The sequence below is a fragment of the Nansenia antarctica genome (assembly GCF_963989245.1).
Source record: "Nansenia antarctica genome assembly, contig: SCAFFOLD_228, whole genome shotgun sequence".
Taxonomy (NCBI): domain Eukaryota; kingdom Metazoa; phylum Chordata; class Actinopteri; order Argentiniformes; family Microstomatidae; genus Nansenia; species Nansenia antarctica.
In genome coordinates, this window is record NW_027663000.1 from 60,147 (window position 1) to 80,402 (window position 20,256).

Here is a 20,256-nt window from a genome sequence, read left to right on the forward strand (position 1 = left end):
AGTATCAGTGCACCCAGGTGGCAGGCTGCAGGTTATGATGTTGTCCACATGAGGGCGCTGGTGATCCCACTGCTAGATAGATCACCTGGTCTCATTAGGCCTGACCAGCCACACCTGCTGAGGCTCCAGTGGCTGCAGACAGAAGCCCTGCTTCTCCAGTCCTGCGGCCCTTCTTGCTCCACGCTCGCTATTCTGTTTTGTTGTGGCTTTATGTGGCATTTTAGGTGTCTTTGATAAAATGATGGCTGTATCTGACAAACCTTCTATATGGCGAGCTGTTTGAGTACGACGACCTCAAGACCAAGAACAAGACCAGTGACCACACAACTACATGGCAGGTAGAGACACTGATACACACACACACAGGAGGAACATCCACATGCAGTGATTTGATTTGGATCTCTTTTAGCCCTATTGGGTTACTCTTCCAAGAGTCCATAGCATAAAAACATTTAATACAAATAACAGAAACATAATACATTATACAATTATGAAAACAACACATTCGACACATTCACATACATGGATGGCATAATACACACAACACAACCTATTGGTAATAATGCATATATGCCGTACCACCTTGCAATCTACAGTTACAATACATCCACTCCAGTATAACATAAACATATAATAATAGTGGTCTTCAATTCAGATTACCTAAATAACATAGCAGTACATTGTCAATACAAATATTACAAATATATAAATATTGGAACACAATTTCCTATGCCTAATCTACCTTGACAAATACCTATACCCCCACTTTACATAATCATACTGAGCCATACTTTACTTCCAATGTTCTTTAAAATGTTCTTTGTGTTTAATCAAGTGTCTCTTTCACCTGTTGGAACCTGCTTTTCTCAAAACACAATTCTGTCCAGTGTTTTATACTTTGTGTTCACTGTACTGAGGTGTGGGTTGGGATGAGAGAGAAGACTCACACACATATACTTTCACACACACACACACACACACACACACTCCCCCCCCCCCACACACTCAGACTATTCCATGTGTGATGTTCCCAGTGTGGACTCTGCAGGGTGGCAGAAGGGGCTGCTGTGCTGAAGGACAGAACCTGGCCCGCTTCCTCATGGAGGCTCCAGCCAATCACATCACTCCGACCGTGTTCGCTGACACCACCCAGCACAAACTGGCGCCGTATGCTGTCCATAAAAGGTGTGTGTGTCTCTGTTTGTGTGTGTGTGTCTCTGTTTGTGTGTATGTCTCTGTTTGTGTGTGCGTCTCTGTTTGTGTGTGCGTGTGTGTTGACCAACCTTTGTGTGTGTGTAAACTTGTAACGCCCCTCTCCCAGGCCTCTGGAGTGGATCGAGGAGCAGAAGACGGGGGCGTTCCTAAGTGTGTCCTAAAGGCTCAGAGGAGCCCCCTGTCTTCCTGGATGTGCATTACAACAGCTGCCCCAACTGCACACACTCCACTGCTGCTGGTGGGCAAGGGTGTCAGCTTCGACAGGTAAAACACACACCTCCTTCACCACCGGCCTGGCCACGGGTGCATCACAGCTACCTTGAAAGTTATGGATGACATTCTCACTTCCTTGGACTCCAAGCAGGTCTGCATCGCTGCCTTTATCGACCTAGCTAAGGCCTTTGATTCTGTCATCCATTCATCCTTCTAAAAATGTGCTTTGGCAGTTGTGGAAAAAAAGAACATTCTCACACACTGAACATTGTGTTTTCAGTTGTTTTGTTGTAGTCTGTAATGATGTATATAGTGTTTACATTTTTGCAGGCTTTGAGCAGCTGTTTTGGTGTGAAAGTTTGAGTTTTGAAGAGAGAAGGTGTGGTTTTGTTTATGTAGCTTTAGAAAAGTGTGTTGTGTTTAGAGTTTTGTGAAAATGGAGGAAAGTTTTGTGAAATGTGTTTTAGCAATTGAGAAAAACTGCAATATTATTGATTCTAATACTGATACAACTATTGAATACAAGTTGAATACTTCATAGAGAAATGTTACATTCTTATATAGAGAGAGAGAGACAGAGGGATGACCGCTGGTCATTCAAAACAATGCTACTAATAATACCAATAAAGTCCATTCATTCATACTAACAACATGATAACCTCACAACAGGACACAGGAGAGAGAGAGAGATTTTCCCTTTCTATATTATCCTAAAAACCACAGTATTTAAGATCTTTAAATCTATATAGATACATTGAAGTCAGATTATCAATATTAGATATGTTTTAACAACAACAAAACAACAACAAAACAACCAAAAGTCTCTGCCAAACATTAATGTGAAAACTGATATTATTATATTTGCGCTACAGCCTGAGTCAGTTCAACCATTCTTCCTGTTCTAAAATGGTCATTGTATTCCTGCTATTTTTATGCAATAAAACGTATGTCACCCCATTATTCTATCCAGACTGTTTGAGAGTCTAGTTTCCTCCTTGTAGCTACAGTATCAGTGCACCCAGGTGGCAGGCTGCAGGTTATGATGTTGTCCACATGAGGGTGCTGGTGATCCCACTGCTTTTCCATTCCATGGAGTGGAATGTTACTGTGCTGCTACACAGCTGGATACATTCATCAATAATAGGAGGCCTTTCATATAAATACATTGGAAAATATAACCTCGTTTTTTATACTGCTGCTGAAACAATTCGGAGTGCCAGATGTGTGATAGTTTCAACCACTGAATAGGAAATATTCTCATGAAGTTCTGGATTCGCCAATTCGCTTTGTGTTGTGCTGACGACAATTGACCACCAGATGGCGCCGTGCCTAGTGTTTCTGCTATATGGCCGTGATGATAGCCCCCTCACGTGTTCATACATTAGTATTGCAGTGTATCAGATGAGTGCTACGTAAACGCATTTAAACAGTATTGTTCATTCAATGTACATTGTTTTGATCTCAATCATTTTAAATAAATAATGTTAACTCATTCATAAAGACAAGTGTAGTGACTCCAGAACCTGAGATAAGGAGATCAGCGAGAGAGAGAAAGCCTGTGTGAGTGTAAAGTCTGGACTAGTAGGATCTACCAATGCTCACTCAGCTACGCAACAGTTTGCCAAACACTACAATAGTGATGGATGGTGGTGTAATTATTTTGCCCAGTGCAAGTCATGTATGCCTATAGTATCACTCTTTCTGCCCATTGATTAATTTGTATAAATGTTGTTTAGTTTGAGGAAGTGCACGGGGGCGTGACAGATGATTGAATGAGTGAGAGGAAACCACAGACACCTGTGGCAGAGTTGGCTGTGTGTTTGGAGAGCGTGCGACAATGACGTATTACTATCTTGTTATTTAAGTTTGGACTGTTGTTTGACGTTTAGCAATTCCGGGTTTTTGTTTCAGTTTAAAGGGTTAGCCGGTTTGTTATTTTTCATTCATGATAAACGTGTACCGTGTGGCAGCCCTCTCACTATGTGCTGTGGCCAGACGTTTTCCACAGAACTTTTTTTTCAACACTTTCAGTTTTAAAGGTTTGAACATTGATAAAGGTTGTCGCTGCTGTACATTTACCTTCAGTATTATACACGGGGAAGAAATTGATACATCATTTATTTGCATACATCTAGCCTTGCTTTTCCCGCTTTGACACACAGAAACACTAATATTATTAATTTCTATCCTCCCGCTATCCTTGTTCTGCTCAGACTAGCAGAGATGTTGTATGACAGCGATCTGACCAGTGTAACCCTAACCCTGTATGAGGAGAAAAAACTAAGCACATAGTGATAATTACATTGGAGTCAGATTATCAATATTAGACATGTTTTGCTATCAACAAAACATAGCCAAAAGTCTCTGCCAAACATTCATGTGAAAACTGATATTATTATATTTGCTCTACAGCCTGAGTCAGTTCAACCATTCTTCCTGTTCTAAAATGGTCATTGTATTCCTGCTATTTTTATGCAATAAAACGTATGTCACCCCATTATTCTATCCAGACTGTTTGAGAGTCTAGTTTCCTCCTTGTAGCTACAGTATCAGTGCACCCTTTTAATATTTCTGTTCCTAGAAATGCCCTTACCCTTAAAAGAGAAGATCCCAGGGCTGCCAGTAGGAGACCCGGAAGTGAAAGGGGCTCAGACACTTAACACAGAAACCACAGAGCAACACTCCCTGGCAGATCGGCTGTCTGTGCTCTCATCCTGGTCTCGGGCTGTTAGAGCAGTAGCGCGCATCCTTCGACGAATTAACAAGGACAAATCAAATGGTCTCTCCACAGTTAGGGAACGGGAGGACGCGGAGCGCCACATAATCAAAGACGTACAGAGACTGACATATCCAGATGAGCTGAATTTACTGAAGAAAGGCTCTCGGCTGCCACTCCATAACAAGTTACATCGCCTCAATGCCTTTCTAGACAAAGATGGTGTAATCAAGGTGGGAGGAAGGCTCTGTGATTCAAGCCATGTCGGCGGAGTGTGGGAACGTCAGATTAGGACGGTTAGGAGCATCCTCAATTCAACTCTCTTCGGGTAGTCTAGACGATGCTTCCCTCCGAGTCTTCTTCTATGAGGCAATGACAGTGGTTAATAGTCGCCCGCTCACTGTTGACAACCTCAATGATCCCAACAGTCTCGAGCCACTTACCCCTAACCACCTACTCACCATGAAGTCCACTCCAGCTCTACCTCCCCCAGGCAAGTTCATCAGAGAAGACATGTACGCTAGGAAAAGATGGCGGCATGTACAATATTTAACTGAACAGTTCTGGAACCGCTGGCGGAAGGAGTATCTAACCAACATCGCTATAAGGCAACGCTGGCACACCCCGAAGAGAAACCTGCAGATAGGGGATATAGTGATGATGAAAGATGATAATCTGCCTAGAAATTAGTGGAGGTTGGGTAGAGTTTCGGAAACTACAGTGGATAGAGATGGTCTGGTTAGGAAAGTGAAGATATGTCTAGGTGATAGGAAACTAGGCAAGAAGGGTGAACGTCTCACAAAGCAGTCAGTGCTTGAACGCCCAGTTCAGAAACTGGTTTTGTTGCTAGATAGTGACTAGTTAGATACTAATGTACACAGTCACACTTTGCATCTCTGAAGATGTATCTTGATTTTGTTTATGAGGTGTTTTTTCATACCCCTTTAATACCATATTTCTGGTCAAGGTTCATTTCGTGTTTAGAAATCATTTGTGTTTGCTTGAACTTGGTTTATTTCTATATTTGAAACACCAATGATTTGATGTGTAAATGACCTATATATGTTATAACATGTATACAAGTTAAGATAAGGACTTTTATTGATGGTGCTTTGTATACCACATATTATTTGAATATCAACATGTTATTATAGCCTACCGCCTTTAATTTGAAGAACACACGTGTATTCTCCCCGTGTTACTGCGCATGCGCGAGAGAGTTAGAACGGAGTAAGAACGGAGAAGAAGGCAAGGTGGTTAAGAAAGACGGTTAAATTGGTATACGGATTTGTGAAGAATATCGTCTCATTATCGTTTTATAGCAACTAGCTGGAAGGCGAAGAGGTATGTTTGTATTGACTGTTAATTTAACTTATTGTTGTGTGTGATTTGAATGTATTGATGAATGCTAGCGGATGGATGCTGATTGTAGCTGTGTGTTGTTCTACTTTCAGCTCTTACGGTGCGTCTATGGTGCTTTTGGTGCGTGTAAATAAAAGGTTAAACTGCATCATTGACCATCAGTTATTAATAAGGAGTCACCGTCTATACTAAGTCCGGCTGGAATGCTACAAAGACAGTTAAAGGAAAAGCTGTACACATTGCAATCAATGAGCCTAATGTCACTGGCGACACTGCTCGATCCACGATTTAAAAAGGTAGGCTTCTTTAGCCCCAATAAAGCAGTGGAGGCCAAAAGGAGGCTCGCTTCCGAATGTGCTACTGTGACCCGTGCGCTCCTAGTCAAGGGATTACGGTAAACAGGAGGCCGGGGGTTAAAAGGAAGAAGTGCAGCGCCAGTTTTAGAAGTCCGAAATTCGGTGTGACGCCGAGTAGCAGCCATGGCACGGCGCATTGTTTGTTCAGTGTGTTCGGGGACAGACAGACAGACAGACAGACAGACAGAGAGACAGACAGACAGAGAGACAGACAGACAGACAGACAGACATACAGAGAGACAGACAGACAGGCAGGCAGTCAGACAGACAGAGAGGCAGACACACAGACAGAGAGACAGACAGACAGACAGACAGACAGAGAGAGAGACAGACAGACAGACATACAGACAGACAGACAGACAGACAGACAGAGAGACAGAGAGAGAGACAGACAGAGAGACAGACAGACAGACAGACAGGGCTATCTGTGAGTAGAACATTTTGATGTATTGTTTATGTATGGTTGGAGGGTTATAAGAGGTGCTGATGTGATGTGCTGATCTGTGGTACGTAGACTAGACATTCGGGATTGATGTATGTGTAGAGATCTGAAAATGTAATATAAACAGAAACCAAAAGTGTGTATTTTCCACATTTCATTATTTTGTATTTTTGAGAAAATACTTGTTTGTTTGATGGATGTGCTCCTAAGCCAATCAGATCACTTGAGAAGTCATATGTTGAGAGTTTGAGGAAGTGCACGGGGGCGTGACAGATGATTGAATGAGTGAGAGGAAACCACAGACACCTGTGGCAGAGTTGGCTGTGTGTTTGGAGAGCGTGCGACTACGACATATTACTATCTTGTGATTTAAGTTTGGACTATTGTTTGACGTTTAGCAATTCCGGGTTTTTGTTTCAGTTTAAAGGGTTAGCCGGTTTGTTATTTTTCATTCATGATAATAATAATAATTCATTAGATTTATATAGCGCTTTTCCGAGGCTCAAAGACGCTGATGATAAACGTGTACCGTGTTCAACGACCAAACCGGGGACGTTCTGCCTGCTACCGGAGCAGCAACTTGTACCCCAGACTGAACCAGAGGATTGTTTCAGTTTAAAGGGTTAGCCGGTTTGTTATTTTTCATTCATGATGAACGTGTAAACGACGACCAAAACTCAACCAGAGGATTGTTCTCCACATGGCCGCCAGCAGGACTGAGTCCGCGTGTGCAACGCGTCAACCCAACTCATCTGCTTCACCTCCACCATTCTACCGTGAGTCATTGGGAGTTACCGGATCATTGATACCACAGACTTATTTTTCTTTCATATGTGTTGAATCTCTACTAGACCTTGCAGAATCTAATCAATAGTTAATAACTGGGGACGACACGTCGAACTTCAGGTCTTCACTCGAGCACGCTTTATTATAGAATGAACTGGCCTGAGGGGCGTGGCCATCATAGACATGACATCCCCCCTTTTCTTGGCATTAAACTCTTACTAACCAACAAACACAGCTGATGATTATACTAACCTTAATGTAGCTAAATTGCATTCTAAATCATATTTCAGTAATTATCAAAATATCCTTTGACACTTCTTAATGGTCAGCTGGTATAACATCAGGTAACATTTTTCCTTATTATTATAAATCACTGTATCTTCCAAATTATTTCCTGTAAATTCAAAATCAGTGTGTCATTACAACTCTTTTTTTTTTAACACATTGAGAATCCTCTTCACTTCAAAACATAGTCAGACAGTCTACTGGGTGTTCGCTTGATCCTTTGCGGCCTGTCTGGCACGCCTGTCTGTATTTGTGTGTCAGTTATGTTCAGCTTGTGGACTCTGATTATCAGTGGCGTGTGTGTGTTCTTCTGTTGCCTCTCTGATTTCTGTGTCCTCAGTTTCCTGTGTGTCCTCCTCTTCTTGGAATGTCCCTTGTTTCAGTCCTTTTCCTTCGTATCTCTTAACAAAGGTGGTGTTCCTCGAATACCGTGCTCCTGTTGGCGATTCCACTACCACTTTGTTTCCGGCCCTACTGATGATCTTGTGTGGTGTCGCGTTGAATGTGGTAGAGAACTTGTCAGTCTTGTCCTGTTTCAGGAGAACAGCGTCACCGACACTGACCTCTGACTGCTGTGCTCCTCTGCGTGTATCAGCATACAGCTAACTCTTTGCCTTCTGCTCAGCGTCACGGTCACACACTTCCTGATCTGTGTTCACTTCAATCAGTTCCGGTAGCTTCCCTCTCATCTTTCGGTTGAAAAGCAGTTCGGCAGGGCTTTTACCTGTGGAGGGATGGATGATGCTCCTGTAGATTGTCACATATTTTCACAGTTCCTTTTTCCAATCCAGTCCCTCTGATTGAGCAATCCGACTCCTCTTCATCAGTGACGCGTTCTGACGCTCATTTCTCCGTTGGCCTGAGCGTACTTCGGTGTGGTTTTGATGTGTGTGATGCCGTTTTCCTCACAGTACAGTCTAAATTGTTCAGATCTGAACTGGGGTCCATTGTCAGTCTTGATTGTGACTGGCAGTCCATGTCGACTGAATATTGACTCCAGACTGTCTATGACCTTTTCTGATGTGGTTGTGGTCATGACGTCATATTCATAATACCGGCTGAAATAGTCTACTACCACTAAAATGGAGTGGTTGGACGGGAGAGGCCCCAGTAGGTCAATGGCGACATCCCGCCAGGGTCCATCAGGTAGCGGTGTGGGTCTCAGCGGTTCAGGTGGGTCAGGTCTAGCCACTATCTGACATCCGTGGCAGGCTTTACAGTGTCTCTCAGCTGCCCTATCATCAGCTATTACCTGCGTCGGCGCGTCCTTGTCGAAATAAGCAAGGGTGGTCGCTGCTTTAAGAGCACTGAATGCTTGCTTCTGGTCTGGCCCGAATATGAATGGCGTGTCCTTCCTTGTCAGGCGTCTCAGTGGCTCTGACATTGTAGCAAACTGAGGGATAAATCTGCTGCTGTATCCGACCAGCCCCAGGAAACTACGCACCTCCGTGTCGCTCTCTGGCTCCCGTGCTTCTGTCACAGCTCGCACCCTCTCTTCTGTTGGACCAATGCCCTTCTCTGACAACAGAATTCCCATGAAAATTAGTCTGTCCATGTTGAACTGCCACTTCTCTGGATTTAGTGTCAATCCTGCTTCTCTGAGTCTCGCCATAACGGCGTGCAGTCGTTTGTCGTGCATGGCTTGGTCACGTGCATGTATGATCACGTCATCGGATATGTTTTCTACCCCTTCAATTCCAGCCAAGGTATTGGCTATCTCGTGCTGGTATTGCTCGCTAGCAGATGATACACCGAACAACAGTCTTTTGTACCTGTACACGCCGTTGTGCACAGCGAAGGTGGTGATCTCACGCGATTCAGGAGTCAGTTCGAGTTGGTGGTAGCCCCACTTCAAGTCTAACTTGCTGAATATGGTCGAGCCATTCATCCCTTGGAGTAGCTCATCCACAGTGGGGATTGGGAAGCGTTCCCTCACTATGGCTTCGTTGGCCCGTCTCATATCCAGGCAGAGTCGGACATCGTTTCCAGGTTTTGGGACAATTACGACCGGATTCACCCACGGGGTGGGCCCATTCACTGGTTCAATAATGTCTAAATTCTCCAATTATTTTATTCTGGACTCTACTGCCCCCCGAAGGTGAAATGGAATTCGCCTGAGTGGCTGGGCTACTGGTTTAACCTCTGGGTTAATGTGTAGACTAACTTGTGTTGTTTTTAGTTTCCCGACTCCACTGAACACTTCAGGGTATTGTTGTTGGAGTGTTTGCTTTGTCTCTGTGACAGCAGCAATGTCGGCACCTATTCTCAGGACGCCCAGTCTCATCGCTGTGTCTTTTCCCAGCAGTGGTTCACCTTTCCCCCTGATTACAATGAATTCTGCATGTTCAGTTTTGTTTCCTATTGACACATTACATGTAAATGCACCCTTGACAGTTAATGGTTCACTGGAACAATATGAGTACAATTTCCTCTCTGTCTTAGGGACATAGGAATGACACTTAATGTGTTCTGCTTTCACATTTTCCCACACATTTTCTCCCATCACATTGATTGTTGCGCCAGAGTCAATGAGCATTTTCATATTCACTCCCCCCACACAGAAATCTAGTCTCTCTGACATGTGATTGTCATTAATGGCAAATGCAAAGTCTTCCTCTTCTTCTACATTGTTAACTTTCTGTTTCACTTTCTCGCCTTTAGTGCGGCACACCTTTGCAAAATGATCTTTACCCTGACACTTGTGGCATGTCACGCCACGTGCGGGGCATTTTGGATCTCGGACAATGTGATCAGAATTTCCACATCTGTAACACTTTCCATCACTTCTATTGTCTCTGTTCGGTTTACCTTTCTCGTTCCAGTTTTGCCATCCCTTTTTTTCATTGTGATCAACTCGGTTAACAGTCTCCGATGTAGCTCCGGTCGTTGTGCATGACATGTCCGCCATTTGCTCCTCGATGCTCTCACAACGAGCAGCTATTTCCATTGAAACTGCTAATGTCAATCCACGACCCTCTTCCAAAAGCTTCCTACGCAGATACTCTGATGTTCCTTTGCTTAGAATTGCATCCCTTATCTGGTTATCAGAATCTCCCCCATATCCACAGTCTCTCACAGCTTGTCTCAGGCGTGTAGCAAATTGCTGCACTGTCTCACCTGGTTTCTGGTGCATCTTTTGAAACGCATACCTTGCTAGCGCTGTGTTGACTTGGGGCACGAAGTAGGCGTTCAAAGCCTCGACCGTCTTCATGTAGTCCGTTGCATCACCGTTGTCCGGTAAAGTTGAAAAAACATCCTGAACGTCTGGTCCAGCTAGATGTAGTAATAGTGCACGTCTCCTTTGCTTTGTAGTATTAGGTGAATCGTCATCCAAGATGAGCCCTTTTCCGTCCGCATATAGCTCGAACGATGTTAGCCAACGCTTCCATCTCGGACCTAGCGTGGCTGGCTCTGTGTAGCATGCGAAATGTTGAATCCCGGTTTTCTCCATACTAACTAGCTAAACTTGATTCTTGTAATTACAAATACATGTTCTCCTCGTCGCCAATGTTGAATCTGTACTAGACCTTGCAGAATTTAATCAATAGTTAATAACTGGGACGACACGTCGAACTTCAGGTCTTCACTCGAGCACGCTTTATTATAGAATGAACTGGCCTGAAACTAGGGTTAGGGTTAGGGTTAGGGTTAGGGTTAGGGTTAGGGTTGGGGTTGGGGTTGGGGTTGGGGTTGGGGTTGGGGTTGGGGTTGGGGTTAGGGTTAGGGTTAGGGTTAGGGTTAGGGTTAGGGTTAGTCTTTTTGAGCCTGATTCTCTGCAGTGTTCCAGACCGTTTTTGTCTGGCTCACTCCAGAAAAGGAGGGGTTGCATTGGCCATTCCCTGTTACAACTCTGGTGTGTTCTTGGGTAGTCTAACTAATTATTAGGGTTAGGGTTTTAGGGTTAAGATTAGGTTTAGGGTTAGTTTTAGGGTTTAGGTTAGGTTTTTTGGGTTAGGGTTAAGGTTAGAGAGGGTTCCGGTTAGAGTTAGGGTTATGTTAAAGGTTAGGGTTAGGTTTAGGGTTAGGGTTAGGGTTAGGGTTAGGGTTAGGATTAGGGTTAGTATTATGGTTTAAGGTTTAGGGTTAAGGTTAGGATAAGGTTAGGTTAGGGTATAGTTTAGTTTTAGGGAGAGAGGGAGAGAGAGAGAGAGAGAGAGAGGGCGGGGGGAAAAAAGAAAAAACAGAAAGGGGGAATTAGGAGGGGGGGGGCCGTTTTAGACCAATTGGTCCCCATTCGTGTTCCTTTCATTAAGCCCTAATGGGTAATGAGTGGACAGTTTAGTAATCCATTGGCTCTCCTGCCATCTTCTTTGTCCGGTGGACCAGTTTTGATTGTGCTGTAAGCCTGTGACTTCCAGTGCTTCTCGGCCATGTAGTGTGAAGTGTTTCACTACCCACGTGTTCGTCTCCTTGCTATTTCTAATGTTGTACTGGTGTTGTGTAATTCTAGTCTGAATGGAATTTCTGGTTTCACCTACGTATTGAATTCCACATGTTTTACAGGTGATTAGATAAACACAGTTTGTTGTTTTGCTTAGAATCTGTTGATCAATTGGGAACCATTGTTTCGTTCTCCTGTTTTTGATCATGGTTCTTGGCTTAAAGTATTCCGGTCGTTTGGGCTTACTTCCTCCTGTTCCTTTAAGTTTGCTGTGTACCAAGTAGTCCTGTAGGTTTTTGTTCCTCCGATATGCTGAGATTATTTTGTAATTGTCCAGGGTGCCTTCCTCTCTTGTCTCAAAGTTGCGTTTAATTTTTGTATTAGCTATCTGGCTCAGTGTTGAGTAGTAGGTTATCAGAGGAATGGTTGGCCTGCTGTCCCTCTCTTTTCTGTCCAAGAAGGTACTGCGTATTTGCCTTAAACAGGATCTGCTGTATCCCCTGTTTCTCAAAGAATGAAAGAGAGTTTTAGTTGCTATCTCAAATTCTTCCTGTTGTGTGCATATTCTGTGGAACCTTAGTAGTTGGGATTTAACAATTCCCTTGAATGTGTGTTTTGGGTGAAAGCTCTGTTTATGTAATAGTGCGTGTGTGTCTGTATCTTTAAAGAATACTTTAATATCCAGTGTCTTCTGTGTTCTAAAATCTGTGCCTTTATAGGTTGTGGTGTCTAGAAAGTCTATAGTATCCTTATGTGTCGTGTATTTTACTGTGATGGAAGTGTGGTGTGTGTTGAGAATGTTTATAAAGTCTTGGAATTGTTCTAAGCTGTGTGTCCATGTGCCCCAGATGTCGTCTAGGTATCTGACATAGTGCAGAGGTTTCAGCGGGCACTTTACCAATACTGTGTCCTCCCAATCTGCCATGTAGATGTTGGCATAGGCTGGTGCAAACTTCTTCCCCATGGCTGTTCCTTTTGTCTGTAGGTAATACCTGTTATTGAATTCAAAATCATTTTTGGTTAGATTAATGTGCAGTAACTCCAATATTTCTCTCTCTGGTCTACCTGCGTCGGGGTACTTGTTAAAACATTTTCTAACTGCACAAAGTCCTGCTTCTGTTTCTATGTTGGTGTACAGACTATCAACGTCAATGGTAAACAATAATGTGTTCTCAGGGATTATCATGGCTTTGATTTTTTCCACAAAATCGTAGGTGTCCTTGATGTAGCTATTGTGTTTTACTGAGAGCGGATTCAGAAAGTGGTCTATGTATTCCGCTGACCTCTGTGATTCGCTGTTGACGTCCGACACTATTGGGCGTCCTGCTGGTATTTCGTAAGGGACTGTCCAGGTATCTGGTGGTTTGTGTATTTTTGGCAATAGGTAAAATATTCTAGCCCTGCGCGTGTCCTCTCCAATAAGGTATCTACTCTGTTTGGCGTTAATGTACTGCCTTTCCTCCAGTCTTTTGACTATACCCTTGATTTCAACTGCTGTTTGTTGAAAAATAGGGTGGGTTAGTACCTGATAGTGTTCTCGATTACTAAGTTGTCTTTCTGCCTCAATAAGGTATTGATGTCTGTCCATTAATACTATTGAGCTTCCTTTATCTGCTGGTTTTATCACCAAGTCTTTGTTTTTGGTTAGTTGCCTGAGTGCCATCACCTGTTCTCCTGTCAAGTTGTTTTTTTCTTTGCTGTGTCTGGGGAGATTCCCCAGGATAATCTGATCTTCCCTAATAATTCTTTTTATTTCTGGTGCGACCTTTGCAAAAGGTGGTTCCCAGTGAGATTTTGGTGTGAATTTTGGGATTGGTTCATCCCTGTCCTCCCCGAAGTGGGCTGCCAGTTTCAATCTCCTATGGTAGCTTTGTATGTCCACATTAATCTTTTTGTTTTGTTGTCTATATATGTCCAGGGTTGGAATGAAGGATAGACCTTTTTCCAAGAGGCTTAATTGGGCCTCCGTTGGTTGGAATGTGTTTGATAGATTAATAGTGTTCGTATACCCCTCTATTCTGTTTGGTCTTATGGGGTCATCTAGTTTAAATGTGTCAACCAGTGTTCTAGGATGTTGCTTGCTGTCTGCGGTGTCCAGTGGATGTTTGGGTGGTGTTCCCTGTTAGTCTTCCCGGTCTCGAATTCCTCGTCTGGTATTTTCGGGATGTGGTTGCCTCGTGACTTGATGTGTTGATTCAGCGTTTCCAACAGTGCCTTTTCTACCCCGAGCAGGTTTTGGGGAAAGTTGATTTCTACTACGTAGATCTTTGCTTTCCTGAATTTCTCCCCTGCTTTTCTCCGGGCTGCTGTCAAGGCCTTGAGTGCTGTTTTACCCGTTTGGTTTCTGTTGTTGATTCCGAAGGACAGGATGACTGTCTCCACCTCTGTGTTCACTGCAGCCTCTTCTATCAGGAATTCTGCGTGTTGGAGTGTTGCCCCTGGGAAGCTGTCAATCTGTATGTGGTTCTGGGTGAAGGATCCTATCGTTCTGAGGTTGGAGTCCCCCATGATGACCACTTTCTTCCCGATGTTCAGTCTCCAAACGTCCCTCTTGCGTTGAGTCCCTGCATGCGTTGTCACGCTGTGTTCCGGCCGGGGTGGTGGGGTGCGCAGGTCTGGTCGGTCGTCCGTACTGTCCTGGTGTACCATTGCCGTGGTCCTGGTTCTGCGCCCGATTTCCCCTGTGGAGGCCTGAGGTGGGGGTGGTCCAGGGTTGGGGGGAAGGAGGGTGGCAGGGGGAGTTGTGGTGTCCCCCCCACTCTGTGGTGTTGCCGTTGGGTTCTCTCCCCCGGGTGGTGTCCCGTCGCTCTGCTTGGGTGCTGGCTGTATGCCGCCTGGTATGGGCTGCGCTGTCCGGCCCTCCCCTCCGGTCGGTGTTCGTCCGGCTCCCCGGTCGGGGTGCGTGGGCTGCGCCGTCTGGCTCCCCCCTCTGGATGGCGACCGTCCGGTCCCCTGGGTTGGGCGCGTGGGCCGCGCCGTCCGGCCTCCCCCTCCGGTTGGTGGCCCCTGGGTGGGGTGTCTTGGCGCCGGGAGCGGTGGGAAGTCCTCTGTGGACTCCTCTATGTTGTCTTCATGCTCTCCTCCCAGTGGGCCGAACCTGTTGCTGCATGTGACTCCCCCTGTAGTGGCCTGTTGAGGGGGACGGTGGGAGGAGGAACGAAAGGGGGTGGGAGAGGTGCTGGGAGAGGAGGTGGGAGGGGAGGGAGGGGGCCCCGGGGGTGGAGGAGGGTTGGGGCGGGAGGAGGGAGGGGGAGAGGGGGTCCCAGGGTTGGGAGGGGAGGGGTTGGGTTTGGGAGGGAGTTCGGGTGGGGTGGGGTGGAGGGTGGCGATGATCTGTGCTCTGGTCTGGTCTATCACTACCTGTGTCAGTTTCTTTCCTAGGTTTCTGCGGGCCCATCTCTCTGCAACCTTAAATTGTTCAGGCCAGTCTTGTGTGTTGTTTGTGTTAAGCTCTTTGATCAATTTGGCTATGTGTGTTGTGTAGTGGTTTTCTAAAGCCAGTACAGTTGTGTATTCCCAATTTCTGGCGTTTCCCTCTAACCAAAGCATTGTTTCTGCCGTTGGTTGAGCTGGTTTAATGAGTGCGGCTAATTCCATAGCTTTTCTATTTATGCTAGCAGGCACTGTGCCTTTCAAGTCAACATTTTGTAGGTGATGTCTCATTCTGATGAGGTTATGAATGGTTCTAACCCCTTTTTGGAAGTCATTCTTCTCTATCTGTGTGTTGTTCTGACCCCTGTGTGTATGTGTGTCTGTGTGTGTGGTGATCATACTTACCTGTCGGCCCATTCCTCTGTTGTCGTCCTGGTGAGGTTGTTGTCTCCCCCGGTTTCTAGTAGGAATGGGCCAGTTCTCTCTGTTCTGAGGTCGGTTTCCTCGTCTCCTCCCGTCCCCTGGCTGGTTGGCTTGTCTCTCCTTGTCCCGGAATGGCGCTGGTCTTCCGGGATCCCCGTCGGAGATGTCCCAGCCGTCGATGATGCGCCAGTCGTCTCTCGGTATCTGGGTCCTTCCTTTCTGCATTTTTTTCAGATTGTCTGAATTCGCTACGTACGTTTCAACCTTCTTAGGTCTTCTTCAGGCGAAGAGTGAAGCTGTTGTCTCTCAGCTCTTTCTTATAAAGGGATTCAAGCCCCTAGGGGCGTGTCCTCCGATTGGCTATGATTGGCTATCTGGCCAGTCAGTATTGATCGTTGTGTCTCCTTGGACTTTTGGATCTTACCCCACTTCACACCTAAGAGTGTGATGAGAGGAGTTTTCTGGTCATTGTCAAAGAATACTTTTTTCAAAGTTTATATGTGTATACACAAGCGCGCCCACATGTATAAACATATGTGCCCACTTATATATCCACATATATCCCCCTGGGGGGTTCAGAGTAATTGCAACTTGGTGGGAGGCACGAGCTGGTTAGGTTTAGTCTTTTTGAGCCTGATTCTCTGCAGTGTTCCAGACCGTTTTTGTCTGGCTCACTCCAGAAAAGGAGGGGTTGCATTGGCCATTCCCTGTTACAACTCTGGTGTGTTCTTGGGTAGTCTAACTAATTATTAGGGTTAGGGTTTTAGGGTTAAGATTAGGTTTAGGGTTAGTTTTAGGGTTTAGGTTAGGTTTTTTGGGTTAGGGTTAAGGTTAGAGAGGGTTCCGGTTAGAGTTAGGGTTATGTTAAAGGTTAGGGTTAGGTTTAGGGTTAGGGTTAGGGTTAGGGTTAGGGTTAGGGTTAGGATTAGGGTTAGTATTATGGTTTAAGGTTTAGGGTTAAGGTTAGGATAAGGTTAGGTTAGGGTATAGTTTAGTTTTAGGGAGAGAGGGAGAGAGAGAGAGAGAGAGAGAGGGCGGGGGGAAAAAAGAAAAAACAGAAAGGGGGAATTAGGAGGGGGGGGGCCGTTTTAGACCAATTGGTCCCCATTCGTGTTCCTTTCATTAAGCCCTAATGGGTAATGAGTGGACAGTTTAGTAATCCATTGGCTCTCCTGCCATCTTCTTTGTCCGGTGGACCAGTTTTGATTGTGCTGTAAGCCTGTGACTTCCAGTGCTTCTCGGCCATGTAGTGTGAAGTGTTTCACTACCCACGTGTTCGTCTCCTTGCTATTTCTAATGTTGTACTGGTGTTGTGTAATTCTAGTCTGAATGGAATTTCTGGTTTCACCTACGTATTGAATTCCACATGTTTTACAGGTGATTAGATAAACACAGTTTGTTGTTTTGCTTAGAATCTGTTGATCAATTGGGAACCATTGTTTCGTTCTCCTGTTTTTGATCATGGTTCTTGGCTTAAAGTATTCCGGTCGTTTGGGCTTACTTCCTCCTGTTCCTTTAAGTTTGCTGTGTACCAAGTAGTCCTGTAGGTTTTTGTTCCTCCGATATGCTGAGATTATTTTGTAATTGTCCAGGGTGCCTTCCTCTCTTGTCTCAAAGTTGCGTTTAATTTTTGTATTAGCTATCTGGCTCAGTGTTGAGTAGTAGGTTATCAGAGGAATGGTTGGCCTGCTGTCCCTCTCTTTTCTGTCCAAGAAGGTACTGCGTATTTGCCTTAAACAGGATCTGCTGTATCCCCTGTTTCTCAAAGAATGAAAGAGAGTTTTAGTTGCTATCTCAAATTCTTCCTGTTGTGTGCATATTCTGTGGAACCTTAGTAGTTGGGATTTAACAATTCCCTTGAATGTGTGTTTTGGGTGAAAGCTCTGTTTATGTAATAGTGCGTGTGTGTCTGTATCTTTAAAGAATACTTTAATATCCAGTGTCTTCTGTGTTCTAAAATCTGTGCCTTTATAGGTTGTGGTGTCTAGAAAGTCTATAGTATCCTTATGTGTCGTGTATTTTACTGTGATGGAAGTGTGGTGTGTGTTGAGAATGTTTATAAAGTCTTGGAATTGTTCTAAGCTGTGTGTCCATGTGCCCCAGATGTCGTCTAGGTATCTGACATAGTGCAGAGGTTTCAGCGGGCACTTTACCAATACTGTGTCCTCCCAATCTGCCATGTAGATGTTGGCATAGGCTGGTGCAAACTTCTTCCCCATGGCTGTTCCTTTTGTCTGTAGGTAATACCTGTTATTGAATTCAAAATCATTTTTGGTTAGATTAATGTGCAGTAACTCCAATATTTCTCTCTCTGGTCTACCTGCGTCGGGGTACTTGTTAAAACATTTTCTAACTGCACAAAGTCCTGCTTCTGTTTCTATGTTGGTGTACAGACTATCAACGTCAATGGTAAACAATAATGTGTTCTCAGGGATTATCATGGCTTTGATTTTTTCCACAAAATCGTAGGTGTCCTTGATGTAGCTATTGTGTTTTACTGAGAGCGGATTCAGAAAGTGGTCTATGTATTCCGCTGACCTCTGTGATTCGCTGTTGACGTCCGACACTATTGGGCGTCCTGCTGGTATTTCGTAAGGGACTGTCCAGGTATCTGGTGGTTTGTGTATTTTTGGCAATAGGTAAAATATTCTAGCCCTGGGCGTGTCCTCTCCAATAAGGTATCTACTCTGTTTGGCGTTAATGTACTGCCTTTCCTCCAGTCTTTTGACTATACCCTTGATTTCAACTGCTGTTTGTTGAAAAATAGGGTGGGTTAGTACCTGATAGTGTTCTCGATTACTAAGTTGTCTTTCTGCCTCAATAAGGTATTGATGTCTGTCCATTAATACTATTGAGCTTCCTTTATCTGCTGGTTTTATCACCAAGTCTTTGTTTTTGGTTAGTTGCCTGAGTGCCATCACCTGTTCTCCTGTCAAGTTGTTTTTTTCTTTGCTGTGTCTGGGGAGATTCCCCAGGATAATCTGATCTTCCCTAATAATTCTTTTTATTTCTGGTGCGACCTTTGCAAAAGGTGGTTCCCAGTGAGATTTTGGTGTGAATTTTGGGATTGGTTCATCCCTGTCCTCCCCGAAGTGGGCTGCCAGTTTCAATCTCCTATGGTAGCTTTGTATGTCCACATTAATCTTTTTGTTTTGTTGTCTATATATGTCCAGGGTTGGAATGAAGGATAGACCTTTTTCCAAGAGGCTTAATTGGGCCTCCGTTGGTTGGAATGTGTTTGATAGATTAATAGTGTTCGTATACCCCTCTATTCTGTTTGGTCTTATGGGGTCATCTAGTTTAAATGTGTCAACCAGTGTTCTAGGATGTTGCTTGCTGTCTGCGGTGTCCAGTGGATGTTTGGGTGGTGTTCCCTGTTAGTCTTCCCGGTCTCGAATTCCTCGTCTGGTATTTTCGGGATGTGGTTGCCTCGTGACTTGATGTGTTGATTCAGCGTTTCCAACAGTGCCTTTTCTACCCCGAGCAGGTTTTGGGGAAAGTTGATTTCTACTACGTAGATCTTTGCTTTCCTGAATTTCTCCCCTGCTTTTCTCCGGGCTGCTGTCAAGGCCTTGAGTGCTGTTTTACCCGTTTGGTTTCTGTTGTTGATTCCGAAGGACAGGATGACTGTCTCCACCTCTGTGTTCACTGCAGCCTCTTCTATCAGGAATTCTGCGTGTTGGAGTGTTGCCCCTGGGAAGCTGTCAATCTGTATGTGGTTCTGGGTGAAGGATCCTATCGTTCTGAGGTTGGAGTCCCCCATGATGACCACTTTCTTCCCGATGTTCAGTCTCCAAACGTCCCTCTTGCGTTGAGTCCCTGCATGCGTTGTCACGCTGTGTTCCGGCCGGGGTGGTGGGGTGCGCAGGTCTGGTCGGTCGTCCGTACTGTCCTGGTGTACCATTGCCGTGGTCCTGGTTCTGCGCCCGATTTCCCCTGTGGAGGCCTGAGGTGGGGGTGGTCCAGGGTTGGGGGGAAGGAGGGTGGCAGGGGGAGTTGTGGTGTCCCCCCCACTCTGTGGTGTTGCCGTTGGGTTCTCTCCCCCGGGTGGTGTCCCGTCGCTCTGCTTGGGTGCTGGCTGTATGCCGCCTGGTATGGGCTGCGCTGTCCGGCCCTCCCCTCCGGTCGGTGTTCGTCCGGCTCCCCGGTCGGGGTGCGTGGGCTGCGCCGTCTGGCTCCCCCCTCTGGATGGCGACCGTCCGGTCCCCTGGGTTGGGCGCGTGGGCCGCGCCGTCCGGCCTCCCCCTCCGGTTGGTGGCCCCTGGGTGGGGTGTCTTGGCGCCGGGAGCGGTGGGAAGTCCTCTGTGGACTCCTCTATGTTGTCTTCATGCTCTCCTCCCAGTGGGCCGAACCTGTTGCTGCATGTGACTCCCCCTGTAGTGGCCTGTTGAGGGGGACGGTGGGAGGAGGAACGAAAGGGGGTGGGAGAGGTGCTGGGAGAGGAGGTGGGAGGGGAGGGAGGGGGCCCCGGGGGTGGAGGAGGGTTGGGGCGGGAGGAGGGAGGGGGAGAGGGGGTCCCAGGGTTGGGAGGGGAGGGGTTGGGTTTGGGAGGGAGTTCGGGTGGGGTGGGGTGGAGGGTGGCGATGATCTGTGCTCTGGTCTGGTCTATCACTACCTGTGTCAGTTTCTTTCCTAGGTTTCTGCGGGCCCATCTCTCTGCAACCTTAAATTGTTCAGGCCAGTCTTGTGTGTTGTTTGTGTTAAG